The following is a 27,021-nucleotide window of genomic DNA, read 5'->3' as shown; positions in this document are numbered from 1 at the left end:
AACAGTAACAATAAAATGCAAGAATAAAACATATTTTTTCAAACATTAAAACAGTTAAAAACAGTGCAGTCAACTTTTATAAGATAAAATGTTCTGATCCTGGATAGAAGAGTGAATGATGTCGTTAAAGAAAATTGGGTGAATAGGCTTGCCGGAAGAGATTCATCTTAATTGCCCTCTTGAAATCCTCTAAGGAGGTAATAAGACAGATCTCTTCCGGGAGGTTGTTCCATAGTTTAGGAGCCACTGAGGTAAAGGTTCTTTGGGAAGTTGAGACCAGTCTGGTTGGATGTGCTTCCAGCAGATTTTCCCCGGAGGTTCTGAGAGTGCAGGGCGGATTATACAGGGAGAGGCGTTCCTTTAAGTAACTCAGGCCCGAGCCATTTAGGGCTTTCTAGGTGATAACCAACACCTTGTATTGCGCCCGAAGCTAATAGGTAGCCAATGAAGATCTTTCAAAATAGCTGTTATATGGTCAAATTTTGAAGAACCAGTGACCAATCTGGCTGCTGAGTTTTGTACTGATTGAAGCTTCCGAACTTAGTACAAGGGTAGCCCCATGTAGAGCGCATTCTAGATTAACAAATAGTCTACATTCTAAACTCTAGAGAATAACAGGCAAAAATTTAACATACAGCCCCGTATTTATTATGGCATGCAGGTGAATGCATTGCCTGATTGTATCTATTTACCTTTTATTCAAATGCATAGTTGTGCCATTACTTCCCTTGACCTGCTCCTGGAGTTCACAGATTGGGGGAGTGAAGAACAACTCCTAGCAAAGAAGCCATTGACTTTGCACTGAACAATTGGACAAAACTGGCCTCAGTTTGCGCATTGCACAATCTTCCAACAACTTGTGTCTTATTCCTAGGCAGCTTGCCCTACTGGAGAAACAGAATTCTCTAAATGCTGCCTCTGTGTGTGTGTGTGTGTGTGTGTGTGTGTGTGTGTGTGTGTGGCTACCCAGCCCTAAAGATAACACACAGTTCCAATGGAAGTGATATGTCTCCCCTGCTTCGTTGGCGGGAAAAGCCAGCATCTGGTTCCACCCGCCCATCAGCTCTGGGATCTCAGACTAAACTAACCTGAAGGGTCATTTAAAGTTTACTTTCTCAGCGCTGTAAGCAGGAGCTCCCAAATGCTTAAAGGGTCTTTACATCTTAAACAGCTGTGACCCAAATAAGGGTGTCTCATCTTCTCAACTTCTGTTTGCATTACAGGGTGAAGGGTTGGAGGGGGGATTCCTCTAGTTCACCCCCTCTATGTCTCAGGAATGTGCAGGACAGAATCCTCTTAGAAGAGCTGATCGAGAGAGTGACACACCCCACGGGATGACTCTGAAAGACTAGCAATCCTGGGAGGTGAGGGTTACAATTATCCCATTCCTTTCAAAAGAGGTCTTGTTTAAGAACATGTCCATTCCATAAAACATAATGATGCCCCTTCTTCCAAAGTCAAGTTACATTATATGGGCACCACAACCCCATTGCCATCCTGTGTATTATTTTTCCATTGCTAATCTGGCTACTGCAGCCAAAACTTAAGCAGAAATATTTAATTTGATTACCAAACAAGAAGATGCAGACCTGTAGAATGAGTAATCTTTGCTCTTCTTTTTTGGGAGTTTGAAGAAATTTGTATGACATTCCCTTGCAGCTGACATTCATCATAATAGTCCCCATGGCCACATACTATATCTTAGGAAGGTTAAAAATGTAGGTAGCTGTTGAGCCACAAACCAGTCTCAACCATCTCCACCTCCATCAGCAGAAGTTCTTTTGTAATCCTAATGATCTTGCAATAGTGGCACTCACCGAGGGTGACCCAACACTCTTGTTTTCCAGGAGACAGCCTACATTTCAATCTTTGTCCAGGAGGAATTCCAAAATATCCTCCATTTTGAGTATAACCAAGAAGCATGAATTTTTAGCTTTTATTTGGTAATGTCCTACATTTTCCTCAAATATTTTACATTTTCCTCAGATGGCCTACATTTTATGGTGCCTAGTCCTTCTTTGCGGTTAGGATATCTGGTCACTCTGTAGACACCACAATATATTACTGCCTGGGGATAAAAATCATCCTCATCCCACCCCTAAGCTACTATGAACTGCTAAATTGAAAGAAAACTGGGAAGCTGGGGATGGCTGTGGCTAGCTGATATCATCATTCCTGCTAATCAAAAAGTCCCAGTTATGAGCTCCAGTTCCTCTAATATGGTGCTATTCACAGTGGTGGTCCATAGACCAATGCCAGTCTGTGACCCATTAGCTGCTGGTCTGCAACAAATTTCCAGTGCAAAAAAATATGGTGTTTATCCCTGGCCCATTCAGGGAAAACCTTGTTGGTTCCCCACATCTAACACTTAAGAAGCACTGTTCTGTGCTATTGATCATTGCCTTCAACCAGCCCCAACTTTCAAAAGATATTACCGTTTCTGCCTTTTCTCTTGCAAGCAAAATAAATAAATCTGTGTTCAAAGATACAGAGTCTATCTGATGAGAGCCATGCATATTTGCAAATCAGCAAAGAGGCTGGACTAATTTACATGTTTCATGGAGAACTGAGTTAATTTTCGGAAGAGCCCGAGAAAGTATATTTATAAGTACCTAATAAATGATATTGTTGTGCCTCTACTCCTTTTTTGAACAGGGAGTTACCATTTAAACACATAAGGTGGTGTTTTCCCATCAAATTCCCAGAGAACGTTAAAAACCATTGAGCTTCTGGGGGCAGCAATTATTTTCTGGATAGGTGTGTTGCGTGGAATGGAAAGAAGAGAGACTCTTCAAATCTCTACTCACTGCGTGCATAGGCAACAAGTTTTATCTTCTCTTCCCCCTGCTGCCCCACTTCTTACTGTATATTAAAAGATGGCTTCGGAAGCATTGTCACAACCTATCCCAAGCAGGCATTCAAAACTCCATGTGGTCCAGATACTGAGAAACATACAAGGGTGCTTCATACTATAGCAAGTACATTTCTATACCGCTTATCAGTGCACTTAAGCACTCCCTAAGCAGTTTACAAAGTGTAAGCTAATTGTCCCCAACAATCTGGGTACTCATTTTAGCAACCTCAGAAGGATGCAAGCCTGAGTCGAGCTTGAGCCCTTTTGCTGGTATTGAACTTGGAGCATTATGGTTTGTGAGTGAAACCACCAGGGCTAGGTCAGCCTCTTGCTCCATTATCCCTGATTGTGTAAAGAACACAGGCAGATTAGAATATTGAGAACAGTCAATGAGAGTTAAGCTAGAAAAGGTGGTGGCTGCTCTCAAGAGAGAGTATAAATAGAGGGACAGAGCAGTATTTGTAGTTAGTTGAGAGAGTTTTATTTTACCCAGAGGAGGCTGAGGGAGACTGCTATGAGGTGCAGTTAGAAGGGTGTTTATGTACCCAGGATAGGGAGAGATGGTGATTGTACCTTGAAGGGTGAAGAGCCACTGAGGCTGGGCTAGGCTACTGTGAGGGACAGTTGGAAAAGGGTTTTTAGGCACCTAAGACAGGGATGAGGAAAGTTCTTAATTAAAGTGTTGCAATAGTATCCTGCAGGAGATATAGTGCTCGGTGACTAGCAGAATCACAGATAACCAGAAGGGTTAAAAGATACAGAAGTTAGATAAAGGTCCTGTGACATATAGGCGGCAGAGGTTAGATTAAAAAAGACCCATAGGGTTGCCATCTGAGAAAAGTAGTTGGGTGGGTGAGCAGGGACGTAGCCAAGGGGGGGGTCTTGGGGTCCGGACCCCCCCTTCCGTTAGAAAAATGAATGGTGTGTGCTGCTGCACTGCCGCACCCAAGCCCCAATATAATGGTGGCACTTAGTCTGGACTCCCCCTTCCTAAAATCCTGGCTACGTCCCTAAGGTGAGTCTCACAACTTCACACTGGTGTTATCTGTTTTGACTGTCAGGACATCTTTACAGTGGTGGCTGCTGTCTTGCATGCCAGAGGGGCAGTGAAGCTGTGCCAGTTTTTTCCTGAACTATAAAACAATTATCCAAGGTCCTGAATCATATTTCCCCCAGCCCCCTCCTCCAAGGCTCAGCAGCTTGGGAAACTCCTTTAATATTTGGATTAAAATCTGGAGGAAATTCATCCATCTGCTGATATGGATGACATTAGCCAGATCTCAGGAGAGGTTATTCCTTTCCTGACCCTCCTATTTGAGGTCTCTTTAATTGAAAGAGAAGCAGAGATCAATTCCAATATCTTTACCTCTGTGTGCGCTCCAGAAAGCATAGTTTTAGCACAGTTGTGTGTGGACGTTTGCATCCATTTCTAACACATCCCAAACAGTTCTTTGGTGTTCCACATCAAGGCCTGTCTGCTCAGTTCTTGCTGTACTGTCAGATATAATATAATATTATATATTATTGTCTCAATATTTATTAGGTTTTAGGGGTAGTACTCCTACTTACTCCAACTGTTATCTTGAGGATATTTAGGAAGAATGTTCATAAAAGATTAGGTCATGGCCCCTTGATCCCAGCTGACTCAGCTGTTGGCTCCCAAAGTCAAAGACAACCCATTGATGTAGTGGAAACATGTGTATGATTCTGCCCTAGTCCTCTTGGCTCTCTACATTTTCTTGCCCCCACCTCCATTTTTTTGTAATGAAACACACATACACACACTTGGAATTAGAGTGGTTGTGACATTTAGGTGGCAGGCCATTGTGCAAGACCCTGAAAGTTTAAAAAACAAGTGCCATAGAACTCAGAGGGCTTAAAGCTGCCCCCTTTGTGGAGCCGAGGGCTGAGTTTTGATTCGGGACAATGGTGTTTCTCAAATTTCTTCCCAAAACCTGCACCCCATCTGTGATTTGAATGCAGTTGCTTTTCTCTCACCCTGCAATTCATTTGGCAAAGACGAAGCAGATGCAAGAGACGGGGGCTGAATTTTAATGATCGGGTTTTACCTGAAACAAAACAAAACATGCAAAAACAAAACAAAACAAAACAAAGAACCCAACGGATCCTTTTAAGAAACAAAACAACACACATGTTTGAAGTTAGAGAGAAGGGTAGGGATGATGTAAAATATCATTTAAAAGGGCTCCCATCATTAGGCGCTGTCGCTGAGGAGAGCTCTGCTAATGAGCCTCTCACAAATGAGGGAAGTACTGCTTTGCCTTGGTTTTCTGCTTGACTTGCCACAAAATTGCCTACCTGGGGTGGCACAAGGGTGGGTGAGTGCACAGTTTATACCCACATGGTAAATGGAGACGAGCCCTTTTGGATTCCCTCAGGTATGTTAGGGAGGGTTGCCAGATGATCTTTGGGGATGCCTTTTAATGTGACTTTTACCAATATTAAGGGAAATCTTCCTTCCCTGTGCCAAATAACTAACAGTATACTGGACCACAATTCCGAAATTCTAGATCTTGCACTGGCATGCTATGAATGCATGCCTATATGAAAAGCAGGCATCCAGAGTCTAAGGTGGGTCAGTTCATTCCTGCCCTCAGCCTTGATTTTTTAAAAATATATAGGCCTAAACTATGTGAACTAATAATAAAAGTTCTTCAGAATATACACAGGGCTCTTTTCTCTCATCACTATGCAATACTCAGTCCCATTTAGGGGGAAATGAAGGGATTCCAGGAGGCCTTCCCTTCTTTGCTCTCATAGAATCTCCAGTAGAGTTAATTTCTCTTGACAGAACTGAGAACCTCTTTTTTCTAACAGCTGAGATATTAAGGGGGCCTCTCACTATACTGGAGCCCCAATGAAGGAAAGACAAAAAACACAAAACAAAACAAATGTGAAGTTGAAGGCTTTCATGGCTGGCATCCATAGTTTTGTGTGGTTTTTTTGGGCTATGTGGCCATGGTCTAGAAGAGTTTATTCCTGATGTTTCGCCAGCATCTGTGGCTGGCATCTTCAGAGAATGTTGGCATAGAAGAGAGTAGGGTATATATATATATAAACTGTGTGACCCTGAAGATGCCAGGCACAGATGCTGGCAAAACATCAGGAATAAACTCTTCTAGAACATGGTCACATAACCTGAAAAACCCACAAAAAACAAAACAAAACTTTTACAAAAGTGAAGCTCTCAGGTGGAGCTACTTAAGACAGTTTGTTTGTTTGTTGCCCATACATCTCACCTTTCCCCCAAAATGGCATCCAAGACAGCTTCCAATAGTTTAAAAGACAATAACAGCTAAAATATTGATTACTAAAGTTAATCAATCAATTTATTGATTATCAATTGGTCAGTTATAAAAGGGGGGAAGCTAATGCTTAAAGATACTACAGAACTATAGAAATGCTTCTAGTCTCTTTGTCATTTTAAGTAAGGGATAGAAAAAGTTGCACTCCTTTTGTACAGCATAAACACAGTGGAACTTATGTATTGTTCTGCTTCTGTTATCATGGTCTGGCCCCATCTTAAACAGGCAACATGTGATTAGGAACATTGAGCAACAAACAGGAAAGCTAAAATGCTTAGCAATTCTGTTGGGAGAGAACAGGCAAGTATATCTAGCTTTCCTTCCATATACAGAAGACCTCTAATGATGGAAGGTCTCTCAGCCTCATCTGGGAGACAGGGATCTTCCTCCTTGCACCCCATTCATCCCTTTCAGCAGGGTCACCCACAACATATGCAGCATTTTCAAAGGTCTTGAGGGACTGCTGTGAGAAAGAGAAAGAAGTATATTTCCAGCCACACACGGAAGAAGATTCAGACCAGTAGCTGCTGTGTGGACATGTGATGTAAAGAGAGATTTTTCTTTTTATGTCTCACCTTTCTCCTAGCTGTAACCAGAACAAATTAAGCTAAATCCTCTTAGATGCAAAATAAGCCAAAGGCGGAATTGTTTTTACTTGATGTCGAGGATATCATGAAACAACAGGAGGAAAGAAGACAACTGTATGTATGTGCTGAAACTGCTAAGGTAAAGGATGCTGGAAAATGTAGATTTAGTGGAAGGACTTTGAGCACAGTCCACGCAATATGCACTGTTTCCAACTGAAGGCTGTGCTTCGTAGCTGGAATCCCCGGCCCCTTTGTCCACATTTCCCATGAATGTGTTCAAACACCCATTCCCCCCTCAAGCCATATTAAGCTCAACGTGCTTGTAATGTAATATGAAAGGGTATTATGAAGGGCTGCCCTCCCCAATACTACCTCAAACCCACTTTGCCCCCTACTGTAAATTCTTGATCATCTCGGGTCCTCTTCTCAGGTCCACTACCTAAGCTCCAGTCAGCAAAGAACTGAAAACACAGAGAGTTTCTGCATGTAACACATGTGTCTATCTACCATCGTCCTCCACAAAAAATCCCCCAGATACTGATTTGAGATTTCACCCCAGGTACAGAACAAGGTGGTGGAAGAGTCATTCCCCTTGCGCCAAGGCTGCACTTTCAGTCAGAAGCCGTGGCAAGGTGGGCGTTTGGTTTGGCCCAAGGAAATTGTTCATAATGCCACTTCTCCAACTGCTTTGGATGCATCTGAGGCCTGCCTGGAATAAAAGAAAGGGGGTGTGGAGAAGAGGGCAATGAAGCCCACAGCCAATTCCCAGCCTTTGCTGTAATACTTTGTACCCAAACTGTTGCTTCTGTTCCACCTTCAAGCGTGGATGGCTTTGTAGTTCCCCCCTAAACACACACACTACATTGTGTTCTCTCCCTGCGCTTTCTCTTCCCCTCCCCTCCCCGCCCCATTCACATTACCTCAAAGTGCATTTAAGCATCAATAAGGTGCGAAGGGAAAATTGTCTGTCACTTTAATCCAGGCCTGAGGGGCTGGGAAATAAAAAAAGAAAGAGAGAGAAAAGGAACGGTTCTTTAAGAGCCTAAAAAATCCATACAATAGCTGTGGGAATGCTGGTCAGGCCCTTTCCTAGCCCCTGCCTCCCTGGTGATCCCTCAATTAGCACGCAGGGCCTGATTCTATAGGCGCACTTGTCTTTAAAGGTGAGCCTGTTTGTCTAAGGGGGCTCTTTTCATATTTACTAAGTTTGCCTCCAGAGAAAGCCAAGGCAGCCTGGAGACTATAAGGCCTGAAAAGGAATTTGGGGGAGCCAAGGGAGAAGGGCCCTCCAAATCCTACCATGGCAGGTGGGATGTTATAATGGTGACAGAGCAAAGCCCCCCCCCCGCCTTTTCTTCTGAGCCTCGAAAACCTGGTCTGAAGAGGCACCCTCGTGAAATGAAATTCTGGGTGCAATTTGGGGTGATTCCAAGCAAAGGGAATTTTGCCACAGACTTTGTTTGGGATGGGGATGATTTCCTTATATCTGTTATATTTGGGGGTTTAATGTCTTTTCGTGGTAATGTACTTGTAGAAGGGAAGCAAGGAAACGGCCATGGAGGCTAATTAACTGATGTAGCTAATCAGTTCATTTGTTCAGTCTGCATTAAATAGATTTTAACTAGAGCCGTGCTCAGTAAATGATGGAACGGAGCATTCATAGTGCTGTGGGAAGCCATCCAAGTGGCTTGATTCTGGAGGTGTGCACTGAAGTGCTTCTCCGTGTAATAGATGGATTGTTGGTGCTAAATAATGAGTTGAAGTTAGCTGCATTTCCAAAAACTAAGCACTTTGCCTGTAGCCAGAGCTGTTCAAAAGGATGAAAGTGCATCAGTTACAAACCTATGGTTGGTTTAAGAAGAGAAAACAGGAAAAGCCATATTTTTAAAGCACTCATGTCATATTCATTTGGTGGATGGATTATACCCATACTCTGGATACCCAAGACTTTGGCAGAATTAAGGAAGATTGCTTCTAGTTTTTTTATCCCCCTGAGATGTGTAGAATGAGCCCTGAATTAAGAAAAGATTTTGAAGATTGTTGCTGTTGTGTGCCTTCAAGTCAATTTTGACCCCTATAATGGGGCAAGATTTGTTCAGAGTGATTTGCGTTTGCCTTCATCGGAGGCTGAGAGAGTGTGACTTGTCCAAGGCCAGCCAGTGGGTTTCCATGGCCAAGTGGAGATTCAAACCCTGGTCTCAAGAGTGCTAGTCTGAATAATGGCTCCTGAAGACAGAACAATGCTTTAAAAGTACAGTTTGTAGAAGATTCTCTACAATGCAGAGAGGAAAAGGGCAAACAGGAGGAGGAGGAAGGTTAGCAGCAGAGGTGTAGCTATCACTATGGAAGTGGGAAATAATTTTTTGTTCTCCCAAATAATAATGTTGCTCCCTCCTATTAATTTTTTTCCAATTTCTAGCCTTGCAGAGGGGTCCGTGAAAATAGTTCTGAACCAGTACTCCTATCTTTGCTGTGTTCGCATTCTTGGACCAAACAGTCAACCTAAATAACCTGATAGACATATGCGGACTGCAGGAAAATTTCATTGGGGAGGATAGCATTTTTCTTTGAGGTTATCATTTTCTCTCCCCCCCCCCCCCCCCCACGAAAGCTACACCCCTGATTTTGCTGTTGTTGTGTGCCTTCAAGTTGTTTAGGACTTACGGCATCCCTAAGATGAACCTATCATGGGGGTTTCATGGCAAGATTACATCAGAGGAGGCTTGCCATTGCCTTCCCCTGAGGCTGAGAGTATGTGACTTGGCCAAAGTCGTCCCTGATTAGAAGATGCTTTATGAGAGATCCTTATCCTGGGGCAGTTGAAGGGGGAATAGAGCAGCAGAGAGGCCTGGTACCAATTCTGCTGCTGAGGCTACTATCTTACCTTCCTTCTTTAGACAAGAGCAACAACAGAACACACAGGTCACAAACCTATAGCCAGAGGAAAGGCCAAGTGCATCTATGTGTACATGGCTGCATAGATGCCCATTGTATTGCCTTTTTAGTTTTTAAAAATCTGTTCTCCATTTCTACAACAAACAGTGCTGATTCCCAAGTCAATGTGTTCCTGACCCAGGCAGAGGAAACAGACTCCCATTGCATTCTTGTAGCCCTGTTGGCACTACGGAGTTTATCATATGAAGGAGATCAGGAGTTTATCCTGTGAATATCCTGGGGAAAGTGTGTAATTACGCAAAACGATTTCACACAAAACCCCGCCATTAAAGCGGCCACAAAGAAGCATTAATGGGCATCTTTTTACTTTTGGGATTTCAGCAACAATGTATTCCCGATATCGCTTTATTTGCGCCATTCCATGTGATACTCATTCTCGCAGTCACTCGCCATTTTTCCTTTATTTGCAGGATGCTTGAAATGGGCTTTAATCTCTCTCTAATGCCGAAATTAGCTCCAGTGAGATAAACTCCTATGACTTGTTGTTGTGTGCCTTCAAGTCTTCAAGTCATTTGGGACTTATGCCGACCCTAAGGGGAACCCATCACCGGGTTTTCTGGGGCTGAGAGTGTGTGACTTGCTCATGATCACCCATTGGTTTCCATGGCCAAGTAGGGAATCCAACCCTGATCATCAGAGTCCTAGTCCAATACCCAAACCATTAATCCACATTGACTTTCATACTATGATTTACTGTATATACTCGACTAGACTATACGTGGAGGGCAGGGTTTGAGGTCTGGTGAGTTCTTTTTCTCTCTTAACAGCTTGGCCCTAGGAAAACAGTCTGCAAAGGGATCTTGGAGCACATCTGAGACTAACTGCAAGAGAGTAGTAGGCAGCATGAGCTTTCATAGACTTGAACTGACTTCCTCAGATGCATTTGGTGGAGTGGAAAGCCCAAAGGGCCTTTGAGCCACAATGAGAAAGGCCTTCTTCAGGGGCCAGAAAGAAATGCAAATCCACATATACCTTATTATAAAGATTAAAAAGACAGGATAACACACTCAATGAGCTCATTTCAGTGGCAGGATTTTGCAGGGGTGAGGAGTTCGAAACACCCCAGCTTTGTTTGTTTGTTTGTTTTATCAGGCAGAGGGGAGACATCCATATGGGGATGTTGTGTGCTTTCAAGTTGTTTCCTGGGTTTTTCTTGGCAAGATCTCTTCAGGGAGCTTTGCCATGGGCTTCCTCTGAGGCTGAGAGAGTGTGACCAGCCCAAGGTCACCCAGTGGGCTTCCATGGCTGAGCGGGATTTTCTTGGCAGGCTTTCTTGGCCAGATTTTCAGGAAGGAAGGAGGGGGGGGTCCCGTCGAAAGGCTCTCTCTCTCTCTCTCTCTCTCAATGATCAGAGGAGGGAGGGAGGAGGGGGGGGCGTCGGCTGAATTAAAACTGTTCCTTAGTCACTTTTAATTAGCCCCCTCGATTTAATTAGCCAAGTTGAAACATGCAATTAAAATTAGCTCAGTTTAGCAGGTCCTCCAGCAGAGAAAGGAGGGAAAGGAGGAAGAAGGAACGCCGCGGGGGAGGAGGCAGGGAAGGAAGGAAGGAAGGAAGGAAGGAAGGAAGGAAGGAAGGAAGGAGGGGGATCGCCAGCCGAGGAGGAGGAAGAGGAAGAGGAAGGGGAAGGAGAGAAAGGAAAGGAAGAAGAGAGGAGGAAGAAGAAAGAGTGCAGGGAGAAGAGGAGGAAGAAGAGGAAGAAGAAGAGGAGGAAATAAGGAGAAGGAGGAGGGAGAGAAAGAGGAGGGGGAGGGAAAAGGGAGGGGGAAGAAGAAGAGGGAGAAAGAGAGGAGGAGGAGGAAGAAAAGGAGGGAAGAAGAAGAGGAGGAAGAGGAAGAGAGGAGGAAGAGGCGAGCCAGGGAAAGGCCTGCGTGGCCCCGAGAGCGCAGGGCAGGAGCAGCGGGGGCCCTGATCTCCTGGAGGGAGGGTCTCTCTCTCTCTCTCTCTCTCTCTCTCTCGTGGGGGTTGTGGGTGAGAGAGAGGGGGGGCTGCCAGGGTGGAAGAAGGGATGCCTCCCCTCCCTCCCTCCCTCCCTCCCTCCCCCCCCCCGTAGGCCTTCTGCGCTGGGTGTCCAGGGGGGTCCTCACCGCAAAGGAGGACAAGGCACCAGGAGATGGAGGGCATTAAGGAAAACATGTAGGACACGCAGACACACCCCTAGGAATGTAAACCCATGCTTCTTAGTCCTGCTCCAAATGGAGGGCATTCCTGGAGAGAAGTTGAGCATGGAGGACACGTCCGGGGAAAGGAGGGCGCCCGGGGCCCCTGGGCCTGTGGGGGGGGGTCTGGCCGAGAGGCTGCGGAGCCCTCCCTCCCCTCCCCTCCCCTTCCCTTCGGGGGTCGTCCCTGAGGGGAGTGGGGGCTCTCCTCCACCCGAAAAGGAGGACGGGCCCAGCCCCGGAGAAGGAGGAGGAGGAGGAGGAGGAGGAGGAGGAGGAGGAGGAGGAGGAGGAGGAGGAGGAGGAGGAGGGCTCCCAAACTGGCCCTGGGTTTGGAGCGCCTGGCCAAGCATCCGCACTGCGGAAACAATCCGGTTCGATGCCGCTTTAACTGCTACGGCTCAGTGCTATGGAATTCTGGGAGTTGGTCGTGGCACCAGAGCGGGGAAGGAGGAGCAGCCATCCTCCTTTTCCAGGACGTGTCCTCCATCTCCACCTTTGGTCCAGGAGGGATGTCAAAAGGCTCTCCAAGTGGAGCATGGGATTTAGAGTGTTTCGGGTCCAAGCGACATTTGGGTCTTGGGTTCAAGTGACACTCTTTCCTCCTCTTGATCAGTTCTGGCGAGAGGCACAAAGGGTTCCGGGGTTTTCAAATGCGTAGACGGAAAAGGGTTCAAATATGAAAGTCGTGTCCTAGTCCCCAACAGGAGCGGCAACCGGCCTCCTCCAAACGGAAAGAGCGGGGTCTGTATTGATTCCTTCCTCGGGAGATCGTGACCCAGAAGCCGGCCCTCAATAAATCGGTGAAAACGATCATTCTAGACCCTGAAGAACAAGGCCGGCTGAGGAGGGGGCAGCAAGGGCCTTTCGTTTATGTCTCTGTCTTCCTCTGCTTCTCATGACCCCAAGAATTTTATCATGTTTTCGAGTCAGAGGTGCATTTTGCCAGTTCTCTCCTGCAACACTTTCTTGGAGGCCTCCCATGCAAGAACTAACCAGAGCTGGCCCTGCTTAGCTTCCAAGATCAGGCAGGATCCGGTGCCTTTAGGACATTTAGCACCTCTGGCTCTCCCCCAAAACACATCGCCAAGAAACCATTTGCCTCTTTCTCCAAGAAGTGTGTGCGAAGGCAGAGGGAAAACGAGAGACTGGGATGAATGAAAGAATGGAGCATCCAGACAAACCTTTCCTAACGGGGACGACTAACATTTACAACCCACTGGATCAAAAACTAGTATTATTCCCATGGATCAGTAGCCCATCAAAGACCAGCCAAGTTAAAATTCCCTGAATACTAACGAAAATCGAAAAATAACGAAATATAACGAAATTGGGTTTTGGAAATCCTTAGTGAAGTCTTCAAAGTTGGTCCAAAAACTGATGGGGTCTGAAGTGATTTTGGCTGGATTATTTTCATGGGAGTCGGATGCATCTGCACTGCAGGAATAATCCGATTTGACACCACTTTAACTGCCATGGCGCCGCAACAAACTACACTTCCCAGAATTTCATAGCATGGAGCCACAGCAGTTTAAGTGGTGTCACATCGGATCATGCCTCCAATGTGAATGCAGCCACCAGGAGTTTAAAACCACAACAGCAACAACACAACGCGACCCGTGAAGCGGCGTTTGTCGGGAAGCCCGGAACAAACCAATGTTGGTGGCTTTCGCAGTGTTTTAAATGAGAGTCGATTGGATTGTATCTGTGGGATTCTGCTTCCCTCTAAAAGGCCACTAAGAGGTGTAACTCTGGAGGAGGAAACACAATTGCCCCCCAAATTAATTGCCCCCCAAATTAATATTTCTGGTACCCCAAATAAAATCCCTTCATTGCCTCCGTTTCTAGCCCTGCAGAGAGTGAGATTTAAAAATCAGGGTGTGTGTTTTTTAGTTACCTCGTTAACCAATAATTAAAATGTTGATTTCAAACCGTTTTAACTCAATCGTTTGAATTGCCTTTCAAATTTTTTTGTAGTAAAGTTTCCAAAGTGTGGTGAGCCGCCTCGGGTCTCTTTTCTGGGAGAAAGGCGGCATGAAAATGGAACAAAACGAACGAACGAACGAATGAATAACAAGCATTGAGAATCGTTCACACCTTGTTTCTTCTTCTTATAATCAAGCTTTATTTATATAGCGCAGTAAATTCCGCTCTGGGCCCACAACAAACTCCAACTCCCAGAATTCCATAGCCTTGAGTCAGACAGAGAGTTAAAGCGGGGCCAAACCGGGTTATCTCTCCAGTGTGGATGCAGCCAAGGATCCTGACACGTGCTTCCATTGATCAGGATCTAAAAGCCAGCCATTGCTTGCAAACCAGTGACACCGCTTTCACTCAACTTCCCTTCAACTTGGAAGCGGAATTTTATGAATTATTATTATTATTATTATTATTATTAAAATCAAGTGTTTCCAATCTTTTCTTGTGTCTCAAATTAAACTCAACCTTCGGGTTAGAAACATGAATGGGTGGGATGGAGAAATATATATATATGTATGTATATATGGATGGGAAGGCACCAGGGAGGGGTTTCTGTGTGTTGGGAGGGTAATTTCCCCCCCATCCTTGTAATATTGGTTTGGGGATAATTACTTTTAATGTCAAAAAGATTTAGTTTAATATCATCTCTATTAGGCTGCTGGGCGGATAATTAAAAGTGAAGCTGATAGCAGGAGGGAAAACAGATGGGATTTGCTTACTTTTGATTCAGTTGGTAAATAATGAGAAAGTCAGTGGCAAAAAAATAAGATAAGATAAGATAAAATCGCCCCCTCCTCCCTCCTCCCTCCAAGAATTGAAACCTTAAAGAGCACTCTCCGCTTATTGGAAGCCCTTGCGAAGCAGGATACATATAATACCGAATGAGAACTATATTTCTCTGGGAGAGAGAGAAAAGGAAAGAGAGAAAGTGAGCTGCTCTTTCCACTCCGCAGCAGCCCCCTCCTCTTCTCCTCCTTCCTCTGAGGGACCAAGCAAAGAAGCTTTGGATGAAGAATATGGTCCTTCTTGCAAAGAGGGCTTCAGGACTGTGGCTAAAACGCTCCTATTGACGCTTTGGAAGTTACTGGAATAAAACGTAACGTCAGGATTGCTTTGAGGGCTGGAAGGGAAAACAAAACTTACACATTCCCATATGTATATATATATATGTGTGTGTGTGTGTGTGTGTGTGTGTGTGTGTATACACACACACACACAAATACACACACATACACACATATATCTTTAGACACACATATATACATATACATATATACACATACATATCTTTATAGACATATATACACACATATATATACCTATCTTTACACACACACATTCATACATATATTCAACACATGCATATATATATATACACACACACATAATAATAATAATAATAATAATAATAATAATAATAATAATAATAATACAATTTATTTATATTCCACTTTTTCACAAGGAACCAAAGCGGATTACAACAATATAAAAAATACCCCCCCACACATATATACACATATATACACATATGTATACACAGTTATATATCTATATATGCACACAGCTATCTGAGCATCTGTACACATACATCCTTATATGCATATACACACATAAACATATACATGAGTGTATCATTTATCTTTTACGTATGAAGAAAAATAGTTTTGTTCTGTTGTTTCAGAGAGAGAAAGAGAGAGAGAGAGAGAGAGAGAGAGAGAGATTAAAAGGCTTGTCCCAATAAATCTGTCCACTTCCAGCCTTCATCCGAGGAGAAATCGTTGGAGGCTGATAGGAGTGGAAGAAGAACGACAAACGACAGAGGAACGACAAACGAACAGCCCCGTTAACGAGCAGAAAACGCAAACCTAACGGGGCCCTTGAGACCACTGTGGAACAAACACTCAGAAAAGCCGCAAATACATCTCCAGGATAGGCATAATAATTAAACATTATTATTATTATTATTATTATTATTATTATTATTATAATCATTAAAGGTCTCTTACACATTTCTCAGACTTTTTATAAGCGTTAGAATTGGAACGGCCGTGGCCCAATTGCTATGGCCTTCTGGAAATTGTAGTTTCTTGTGGTGCCGGGAGGCGGCCAGCGGCGGAGTTCGGAGTTGTCGCCCCTTGTTATATATTTGTATTTATTTATTTCATTTTTAAAAAATAATGTCGCCTTTCTCCCCAAAAGGGACATGAGGCGGCTCACAAATGTAAGGAATTTTTTTTAAAAGACTACACAAAAAGATTTAGAAACAATGAAGAGACATCAAATACAAACAAATATAAAATGACACCGATACTATACTTCCCCACAGAAAAACCCTCACGCGAGTATGTATTAATATTAATTATTATCTATATGGGAAAGCCACAAGACTTCGGGGAAGAAGGAAGGAAGGAAAGAAGGAAGGAAGGAAGGAAGGTAGGTAGGTCTTAGTGGTTGTGGAAAGCCAAACTTTGAAATGAAGCATTTCTCTCCAGTTGCTCCCATTACCCGTTCTTTTTGGGACTCTTTCTTGGGACATTATTATTATTATTATTATTATTATTATTCAAATGCATTTGTGGAAGTAGGCTTTAGTCCAGGAAAGCTAATGTTGCCAACTTCTTTCTTTCAGTGAATCTCAAAGGTGTTACAAGTTCTCTCTCTACAGACTGATTCTTCAGACTGACATGGCTATATCTTTGGACTCTCTCTACATATTATTATTGAAATGATAATAATAATAATAATAATAATAATAATAATGGATTGCCCTTGTGGCCTCTTCCAACTATATGATTCTATGATTCTAATCTAATAATAATAATAATAATAATAGAATTTAAAGATATAGCCGCCTTAGTCTCTAGAATCAATACCTAGAGAGAACTTGCAGCATGAAAGAAAGAAGTTGGCAGCATGAGCATTCATAGACTTCAGTCTACTTCCTCAGATGCATTTGGTGGAGTGGAAGCCAGGGACAGACATATACCAATGGCATATATACGTCTGTGCCTGGTTTCCACTCCACCAAAGGCATCTGGGGAAGTAGACTGAAGTCTAGGAAAGCTCATGCTGCCAATTTCTTTCTTTAAATAATAATCATAATAATCATAATACTCATGCCACAAGAAAGAGACGAAGGCTGCATCGACACTGGAGAAATAACCCGGTTTGGCACCGTTTGAACTCTTTGTCTGCCTCAAGTGCTATGGAATTCTGGGAGTTGGAGTTTGTTGTGGAGCCCAGAGTGGAGTATTTGTGCATGGCAGAGGCAGCCCTTGGCAGAGTCTCCACGACTCTGAGGCGGGGGGGGGGGGGGGGAGAGGAAAGAAAGAAGGAAGAAAAAACGGAAGGAACGAGGGAAGAAAAGAAAGAAAAAAGAGGGGGTAGGGAGGAAGGGAATGCAAAGGAGGGAGGAAAGAAGGAAGAAAAAAGGAAGGAAGAAAAGAAAGAGGGAGGGAGGGAGGGAGGGAGGGTGGAAAAAATAAGGAAGGAAAGGAGGGAGAAAGGAAGGAAAGAAGAAAAGAAGGAAGGAAAGGAGGGAGGGAGGGAATAAGGAAATAAGGAAGAAAAGGAGGAAGGAAGGAAGTAAAGAAAGAAGGAAGGAAGGAAATAAGAAAAGTAAGACGGAAGGAAGGGGAAAAGGAAAGAAAGAAAGAAGAACAGGAAGAACAGGAAGAAGGAAGGAAGAAAAGAAGGAAGGAAAGGAGGGAACGAGGGAGAAAATAAGGAAGAAAAGGAGGAAGGAAGTAAAGAAAGAAGGAAGGAAGGATGGAAATAAGAAAAGTAAGAAGGAAGGAAGGGGAAAAGGAAAGAAAGAAAGAAAGAAAGAAGAACAGGAAGAAGGAAGGAAGGAAAGAAAGAAGATGGGAAGGAAGGAAGGAAGAAAAAACGAAAGGAAGGAAAGAAGAGCAGGACGAAGGAAGGGAGAAAAGAAGGGAGGGAGGAAAGAAAGAAAGAAGGAAAGAGAAAGAAAGAAAGAAAAAAGAAAGAAAGAAAGAAAGAAAAAAGAAAAGAGAGGAGGCAGAAAGGAAAGAAGAAAGGAAAAAAAGGAAGAAAAAGAGAAAGGAGGTAAAGAAGGAAGGAAAGAAAAAAAAGAACGGAGGAGGAGTCGGGTGCGGTGGAGGCGCTTTCCTGGCGCAGCCTCCGGAGGCCTCCGCTCCAAGACTCCGAGGGCTGCTGCGGCCTTTCCCTTCAGGAGAAACCCACCCAAAAGCAGAGCATCACCCAGAAGGCAAAGGAAGAGAGAGAGGGCCCAGAAGCCAGGGCTGGGCGGGGGCCCCGTCGAAGAAGCAGCGCCCAGGAAGAGGAAGGCCTCTCTGCCCGCGGGTCCTGCCTTAGCTCTCCCCGCACGGAGCCGCCCGCCTGTCCCTGGAGGGGCCCCGGGGCCCAGCCCCTGACCCCAAAGGGGCTCCCTCCCTCCCTCCCTCCCTCCTCCGGGGGCAGAAGCCCCTTTGCACTCGGCTAAGAACCTGAAGCTTTCCAGGGTTTCCAGAGGAGCCGTTTCTCCGCAAGAGTCGACGCGGCACGTAGGAAAGGGCCTCCGGGCGACACGCGTTCCCTGGAAAAACCGAGCACAAGTCAGACACGTGTCCTCGCTCCGTCGGGGAGATCCGCTTTCCCCCTTGCATTGCAGCCAAAAACAGGGCTGCGGAGGAGCTAAATAAAGGCTGCATCCACACTGGAGAGATAACCCTGTTTGGCACCGCTTTAACTATTTGTCTGGCTCAAATGCTATGGAATTCTGGGAGTTGGAGTTTACACAGCGCTGTAAATTCCGCTCTGGGCCCCACAACAAACTCCAACTCCCAGAATTCCATAGCCTTGAGCCAGACAAAGAGTTAAAGCTGTGCCAGACCGGGTTATCTCTCCAGTGTGGATGCAGCAGTCAATGCCTGAGACCCTTCATTTTGCGACCTGAAAATAAGATTTAATTTTAAATCTCGGAGAGACTTGGTTCCGGCCAAAAGTGTCACAATCGGTTTCCACACGGGATGCGTTCGTTTCCCATTAATAACAGGTGAGACAAGGCGTTTCGTCTTGCTAGGAAAGTATGACATACAGGATAGGAACTACAAGTCCGTCACAGGATTGCAACGAAGAAGTCGCAAACTTGGTAGTCCTCATAGTAAACTTTTCAATAGATTCTTATTCAGCTCTTATATTATGTGAAGCCTATATATATGTGTGTGTGTGTGTGTGTGTGTGTATTTGGTGTGATTTCTGCACAAAAGGACAAATAACCGTTTATTAGGTATTTTATTTCGTACCGTTCTGGGAAGTGAAGAGTAAAATACGTGGCTCCATGTTCCCAGGGAAGTTCTTCCTTTTCCCGCAAAAGGAAATTTTCTTTCCTTCCCCAAAAGCCATGGCAGTCCAAGTGCTCTCGAAACGGATTATTTCTGCAGTGTGGATGCAGCCCATGGCTCCGATCGTCCAAAAAGCACTTCCTTACCTCCTATTGACCCAAATACAAAGAATATATATATATATATGAAGGATTAGGAATAAACGCCTCGTTTTGCCAGGATACTTTCCGCAAGCAAGATCACACTAATAATAATAATAATAATAATAATAATAATAATAATAATAATAATAATAATTTAATTAAAAAAACCACCCGTAAAACATAAAGCCCTTCCGTTATCTGCCATGGAAGACAGGAACCTATTCAGGAGCATTTCTGTTGGCAAAGTACAAGAATATCCAAAATCCACACAGCAGTGGCCCTTTTAAGAAGGTATTTTTGGTGCATTTTCGGCGTTGGATTAAAAGGCTTTTTTGTGGATTTTGGATGTTGTTGTGCTTGCAAAAGGGGAAAAAGGTCGGAAAAGCCAAAGCGGTCGGATCCGTTCCCGTTTTCTCCCGGCAGGAAAGCCATTCTTCCCCCGAAAATACGAGAATTCAAAGATATAGCCATGATGTTAGTCTGTAAAATCAGTACCTAGAGAGATCTTGCAGCACCTTTGAGACTCACGGAAAGAAAGAAGTTGGCAGCAGGAGCTTTCCTAGAGTCCAGCCTATTACTTCCTTAGATGCATCTGGATATAATAATAATAATAATAATACTAATAATAATAATAATAATAATAATAATAATAATAATAATGTAGAGAGATCTTGCAGCACCTTTGAGACTCAATGAAAGAAGTCACAACAGGAGCTTTCCGGGACTAAAGATGAAAGTCTAGGGAAAGCTCCTGCTGCCAACTTCTTTCTTTCCGTGAGTCTCAAAGGTGCTGCAAGATCTCTCAGCCTACGAAAAGGAGGTTGTCCAACTACTCATGTGTGTAAATATCCCCACCTTTCTCTCTCCTTGCCTCCAACGCAGAGAGTGGCTGTATCCACTCAAAAAGTTTTCTTTGCGGGGATCCTTCTTTGGAGACACACAAAACACCAATGAAGGGAAGAACCGGCTCAAGGAAATCCCATCTCTGTCAATAACTTTCCCGCTCCCTCTCCTATCTCCTCCTTAGAGGAACTGCGTTACCTCTCAGGCCGTTCCTTTTCCCAGCCTCTTGCTTGCCGTCAACTGGAAAGCCGGAGGCAAAGGGCCGATGGAGGGCAAGAACGATGCAGCCGACCTTTTCATTTCCCCAGTTCTCTCTCTAATGAAATCTACTCTATATATGAAATATACTCTACCTTCTCCAAAGGGCGCCTCTCCTTACCTCATCTGGGATGTAGGATGGAGGGGATCCCCTGCAGAAAGAGGAAGAAGGGAAAGAGAAAGAGAAAGAAGAAGAAGAAGAAGAAGAAAGGGGAAGTTAGCGATGCCTTCCTTCCTTTAGCCTCCCGGCTCTTGACGCGTGTCAGACCCTGGAACGTGGGAAAGGGGCCAAAGGAAGGGACTCAGGTGGGGGATCAGTTTTGCACACTAACACACACACACACACACAGAGGCAGAGGAGAAGAGGGAGGGAGGGAGGGGGAGAAATGGAAACTATTTGCCTCCCCCTCCTCTTTCTCTCTCTCTCTGGCTTTGCTTCAGTGTCTCTGCCAGGAGGCCGGGAGGACCCTGTCGAGAGGCGGGTGGCCAATCAGGGAGCCGCTCCCCTCCTTCCTTGGCCAATCCCAGGCGCCACATTGTGCTCCAAATGTTGCCGAATGGCAACGCCAGGCGCAACAAGCCGGGCAGCGCGGACCCGAGGCCATTTCCCTTCTCCCTCTCCTTCTCTCTCTCTCTCTCTCTCTTGCGGCCCTTCGGTGGCTCCCTCCGGAAATAGTTGGGGCTCGAGGCGCCGGACTGGAACCCAGAGCCTCTGCTGGGAGAGCGGGGGGAGGAAGGAGGCCCGGGAGGAGCCAGGGAGGAGGCTGAGAAGAGGGTCGCCGCGGCGGGACAGGGCTCTTGGGGGGCTTTGGATTGCTTTCTGGCCAGCAGCGCCTCGGGAGCGGCGTCTGGAGGGAGGCGAGGAGTTGTGGCCTAAGGGATGGGTCCCGCCGGCTCCTGGGGGCCTCGGAGGGACTAGGCTGCAAGGAGGGCCCCGGGGGAAAAGAGCTGGTCGGGAGGAAGAGGAGGCTGCCCGCCCCTTGGCCCAAGGCCTTGGAGGAGCCCAAGGAGGAGGGTCCTGCCAGGAAGGAGAGGTGGCTGAGGAAGGAAGGAAGGAAGGAAGGAAGGAAGGAAGGAAGGAAGGAAGGGAGATAGATAGATAGACAGATACATAGATAGGAAAGAAGGAAAGAGGGAAGGAGGAAGGAGGGAGGAGAAAGAAAGGGGAGGAAAGAAGGGAGATAGATAGATAGATAAGAAAGAAGGAAGGAAAGAGGCAAGGGAGGAAGGAGAGAGAGAGAGAGGAAGGAAGGGAGGGAGAAAAATAGATAGAGAGACAGCTAGGAAGGCAGGAAGGAGGAAGGTGAAAAGAAGGAAGGAAGGAGGGGAGATAGACGGAAGGAAAGGAAAGGAAGGAAGAAGGAAAGAGACGAGAGAGGGCGGGAGAAAGGGAGGTCGTAACCTGGGGAAGGAGGAGGGAAGAAAACTTGCTGGAGCCTGGTGGAGGGCGCCCAGTGGAGAGTCTCTGCCTCCAGAGTTGGGGGCCTGGTGCCGGCGGGGGGCCTAGAGGCCGGGAAGGAAGGAAGGAAGGAAGGAAGGGAGGAAGGGAGAGAGGGTCCCTCTTTGGGGGCGTTTCTGAGCCCCGGGGCCCCCTCTGCCTGCCTTCCCCGGATGGAGCTGCCCAGCGTGGGCCCCCTCGGTGGCGCCCTCCCTCCTCCTCGGTGTGGGGCCGGGCTCCGTGGCGGCGGCGGCTGCTGCTGCTGCTGCCACGCGGCCAGCCTTCCTGTGAGGCGTGGCCGGGGGTCTGCTGCGGGGCCCGCCTCTGCTGCTGCGGGCGGCCGAGAAGTACCCGCGGACCCCGAAGTGCGCCCGGTGCAGGAACCACGGCGTGGTCTCTCGGCGCTGAAGGGCCACAAGCGCTACTGCCGCTGGAAGGATCTGCCTCTGCGCCAAGTGCACCCTGATCGCCCGAGCGGCAGCGGGTCATGGCCGCCCAGGTTGGCCCTCCGGAGGCAGCAGGCCCAGGAGGAGAACGAGGCCCGCGAGCTCCAGCTCCCTCTACGGAACCCGCCGAGGGACTCGCCCTGGCCGCCACCAACGGCATCATCCCGCCCCGCCCGGCCTACGAGGTCTTCGGCTCCGTCTGCTCCGCAGCAGGCCGCCGCCGCCGCCGCCGCCGCCAACGAAGGAGCCGGAGGCACCGGGAGCCCAGGTGAGGAGGAGGAGGAGGAGGAGGAGGAAGAAGGAGTAGGGGGAGTTCAAGTGAAGAAGAAGAAGAAGTGGGGGCCTTCAGGTGAAGAGGAGGAGGAGGTAGGGAGCCTCCAGGTGAGGAAGAAGAAATGAGGAGCCTTCGGGTGAGGAGGAGGAGGAGGAAGAAGAAGAAATAGGGGGATGAGGATGAGGAAGAAGTAGAGGTCCTTCAAGTGAGGAAGAAGAAGAAGAAGTAGGGGGACTTCAAGTGAGGAGGATAAAGTAGTACAAGTAAAGGGCCTTCAGGTGATGAGGATGAGGAAGAAGTAAGGGCCTTCAGGGGAGGAGGAAGAAGAAGCAGTAGAAGAAGGTAGGGGGCCTTCAGATGAGCAGGAGAAAGACATGTTGAAGACGTAGAGGGCCTTCAGGCGAGGAGGAGGCAGAAGAAGTAGGGGGTTTTCAGGTGAATAGGAGGAAGATGAAGAATAGAGAAGTAGGGGGCCTTCAGGTGAGGAGGAGGAGGAGGAGGAGGAGGAGGAGAGGAGACCCCCCCTCCCAGCAACTCCTTCCCCCCAAATCCGGATCCATAGGCGGGTGGTTGTCTGGGTGTCTCTCCTCATTCCAGTGGATCTCGGCCAGGGTGCCCAGAACGTCCTCCTTTTCCCGGACCTGTCTAACATTTCCACCTTCTGTCCAGGAGGAATTCCAAAATGTCTTCCATTTGGAGCAAGAAGCACGGATTTATATTTGTACGAGGGTTTTGAGCTGTGATTTACTCATGCCCTACATTTTCTTGGAAGGTCCGACATTTTACGGAGGGGAGCCTTGCCCTCCTTTGCGGTGAGGACGCATCTGGTCCCCCTTGACTTGATTCGAAAGTCTTACACTCTCAGTGCTTCCAAAAGGGGCCTCAAGAATGTGCTCAACTTTCTTTCCGAAATGTTCCCATCATACTCCAGAGAAGTTAGCCCCCCAAGGACCAGGTGTCCCTTTCCTCTAGATTTGGGAGAGAGCCAGCGTGGCCTGGTGGCTTCAGTGCTGGACTATGCCTTAAGTTAAGGTCACCATAAGTCAGAAATGACTTGAAGGCACACAACAACAACAGCAACAACAACACCCCTTCCCCTCCCTTCTGTCTTGGTAGGCAGGCCAAAGCAGACCCACCTTCATTTGGAGGTCCAACCTCACCCCCCTTTTCTCTCTCTCCTTTTGGCTCTGTAGCCCCAGAACAACTGGCAGCCCCATCCTCTGTAGGACACTCAAGGAAAATGGAGGGCACGACCAAATAAAAGCTGAACACACTCCTATAAGTGTAAAAATCATGCTTCTTTAGCCATGCTCCCAATGGAGGAGGACGTTTTGGAATTCCTCCATTTGGCCAGAAGGTGGGAATGGAGGACGTGTCCTGGAAAAAGAGGACACCTGGTCCCCCTGTTCAGGGGGAAATACTGACATAACCCGTTTTGGCACTGCGTTAACTCTTTGTCTGGCTCAAGTGCTATGGAATTCTGGGAGTTGGAGTTTGTTGTGGGGCCCAGAGCGGACAGTAGTAGGCTGGAATCCCTTTCAAGGTGATCGGACACGTCCTCCTTTTTCAGGACATGTCCGACCTTTCCACCTTCTCTCCAGGAGGGGTTTCAAAAGGTTCAGGTGAGGAAGAAGAGGAGCCCCCCCCCCCAGTTTGGACCCATAAGCCCCTGGGTGTGTGGGGGTGGGTCCTTTCCTCAGTCCACAACAAACTCCAACTCCCAGAATTCCATAGCCTTGAGCCAGACAAAGAGTTAAAGCAGTGCCAAAACGGGTTATTTCTCCAGTGTGGATGCAGCCTCCGACGTCGAACTTTGCTCAATTGACGGATCTCCTTTTTATTCTCTCTTTTATTGCCAGAGGTGAAGCTGCAGAAGTTCGAGCTCTTCCCAAAGTCGCTTCTCCCGAGCCGCTCGGCGACCCCTCAGCAGCAGCAGCAGCAGCAGCAGCATAGCAAGCCCTTGTCCCCTGACGGGGCGGACGGGGCTCCCGGCGGCACTTCTTCCCCGGAGCCTCCCCGTCCAGGCTGCGCCTCGGGCTCGGAGAACGGCGACGGCGAGTCCTCCCTCAGCTCCCCGCTCTCCAAAGCCGCCAAGGACGGGGCCACCGCCGTCGGGGCAGAAGAGGAGGAGAGCCCGGTCTCCTCCATCAGTCCCATGGGCTCGGACTCGGGCTGCTCGGAGGTGGAGAGGGAGGAAGCCGGGGCCGCCTCGACGGGTTTGGCTGCAGCTGCGGCTGCTGCAGCGGCTGCAGCCGCGGCAGCCTCGTCATCGGGGGTGAGCAGCCGCCAACACCGGACCCCGCTGGACATCCTGACTCGGGTTTTCCCGGCCCACAAACGCAGCGTCCTGGAGCTGGTCCTGGCCGGGTGCGGAGGGGACGTGGTGCAAGCCATCGAGCAGATCCTCAACAACCACCATCACCACCACCACCACCACCACCATCATCCCCAGCAGCAGCAACAGCAGCTCCACCCTCGAGGGAGCAGCCCGGAGAAGGCTGGCGAGGAAGGCTGGGCCAGAGGCGAGGGCCCTGGGACCCTGGGCGCTCTCCAGCAGCAGCAGCAGCAGCCTTCCCCGACGGGGCCCACTGCCTCCTCCTCCTCCTCCTCCTCCTCGGCAGCCCACCACCGTCCCTTACTAGCCGGAGCCATGACCCCGGCCATCGGGGCCCTGGGCAGCCGCTCGGCCTTCTCCCCGCTCCAGCCCAACGCCACCACTCACTTTGGGGCGGCGTCGGGGGCTTCAGGGGCGGAGGGCAGCGCCTACCCGCTGGGCACCCACCTGGGCCTCAGCCCTCTCCGGCTGGCTTACTCCGCTGCGGCAGCGGCCCACAGCCGGGGCCTGGCCTTCATGGCCCCTTACTCGACGGCGGGGCTCATGCCCACCCTGGGATTCCGGCCCCCCATGGAGTACGCCTTCAGCGACCTCATGCGCGACCGCTCCGCTGCCGCAGCAGCAGCCGCAGCCGCCGCAGCCGCAGCCGTCGGGGCCCACAAGGAGCAGGGCTACCCCAATGGGCTCTATGGGCCCCTGGTCAACCCGGCCCCCGAGAAGCAGTAGCCCCGACGGCGGCCCTAAAGGCATGTAGTAGAGCATATGCACAGAGAGAGAGGAGGAGAGGTTGAGAGATCGCAACTTCGAATGAATGACCGGCCCCCAGTTTTGTCCTCCCCCCCCCTCCCAGTAACCTTAGCCCTCCGTAGCCACTGATTTTTTTTAATCCACTCATTAAACCATTTAAAAAAACATATCAGTTCCCCAAAGCCAACCTTGACTTGGCGGTAGAAGGGAGACCATGTTGCCATGCCACTGTTTTTCGTGGGACTTGAGCATCCACAGATTTGGGCATCCGCAGAAAGGGGTGTGTTGTGTGTCTTGGAGCCAAACCCTAGCAGATCCCAAGGGCCCACTTATCTATGAAGTCCCTTTCAAGGTGACCGGACACGTCCTCCTTTTCCAGGACATGGCTGACCTTTCCACCTTCTCTCCAGGAGGGGTTTCAAAAGGTTTCAAAAGGTTCAGGTGAGGAAGAAGAGGACCCCCCCCCCCCCCCAGTTTGGACCCACAAGCTCCTGGGTGTGTGGAGGTGGGTCCCTTTCTCAGTCCAGAAGACCAGGGTGACCAGGCGCCCTCCTTTTCCAGGACGTGTCCTCCATTCCCACCTTCTCTCCAGGAGGGGTTCCAAAATGCTCTCCAGTGTGAGCGCGGCTGAGAAGCATACGTTTCCATTTAAAGTTAGTGTTTTGAGCTTTGATTTGGGCGTCTCCTCCTTTGTGTGTGTGTGGAAGGTCCTCCATTTTGCGGTGCCTTGTCCTCCTTTCTGGGTAGGACACCTGGTCACCCTGGTCGCCATGCCTCCGCAAAAAGAGGCTCACGCCGAGGAAAGCTCTGACTAGCAACTTCTTTCTTCCAGTTAGTGCTCCAACAAGAACCCTTGGCAGACTCCCTTTTTTCCTCCAGATTAACATCCAGTATAATTTGAACTGCATGCAGCATCATCCCGGAGAAAACAAATCCACTCGGATGGAAGTCAACGAATCGTGTTGCTTCCCTTTGGATCCCAAGAGAGTTTCGGAGATCTCTTTTTTACTCTCCCTAAGAAACCTATAAAGGCAGCCAAGTCCCCTGCTTTAAGAAATGAGATGTTTAGCAACAGGTTGAGAGCAGGTCGGGATCTTTTTTCCTCCCTCTAAATCGGAGAATACGAAAATTAATATACACACACACACACACACACACACACATATATATATATATATATATATATGTATGTATGTATCTCAATTCAATTTTTTTTGCTGCTTGTTCCTGCGGGTAGCAATGGAAATTTGACTCCCTCCCCTGCCCTAAATTGTGAGTCTCTTGGTTGTCAGGATTTCATTTTCACACTGTCGAAAGAAGTCAAATATTGGGGGAACTTGACAAAAGTCGGGTTGTATTAATTAATTTTT

At 47.6% G+C, this 27,021-nt stretch overlaps 1 pseudogene; it reads left to right on the top strand.

The window, feature by feature from the left end:
• The first annotated feature begins 18,852 nt into the window (after nt 1-18,852).
• Nucleotides 18,853-26,764, top strand: LOC149316267 (doublesex- and mab-3-related transcription factor A2-like; annotated as a pseudogene).
• Nucleotides 26,765-27,021: the final 257 nt, after the last annotated feature.

Source organism: Sceloporus occidentalis, unplaced genomic scaffold (assembly GCF_023333645.1).
Source record: "Sceloporus occidentalis isolate IW3139 unplaced genomic scaffold, rSceOcc1.0.p SCAF_3, whole genome shotgun sequence".
Lineage (NCBI taxonomy): Eukaryota > Metazoa > Chordata > Lepidosauria > Squamata > Phrynosomatidae > Sceloporus > Sceloporus occidentalis.
This window is presented reverse-complemented; position numbering and strand designations above follow the sequence as displayed.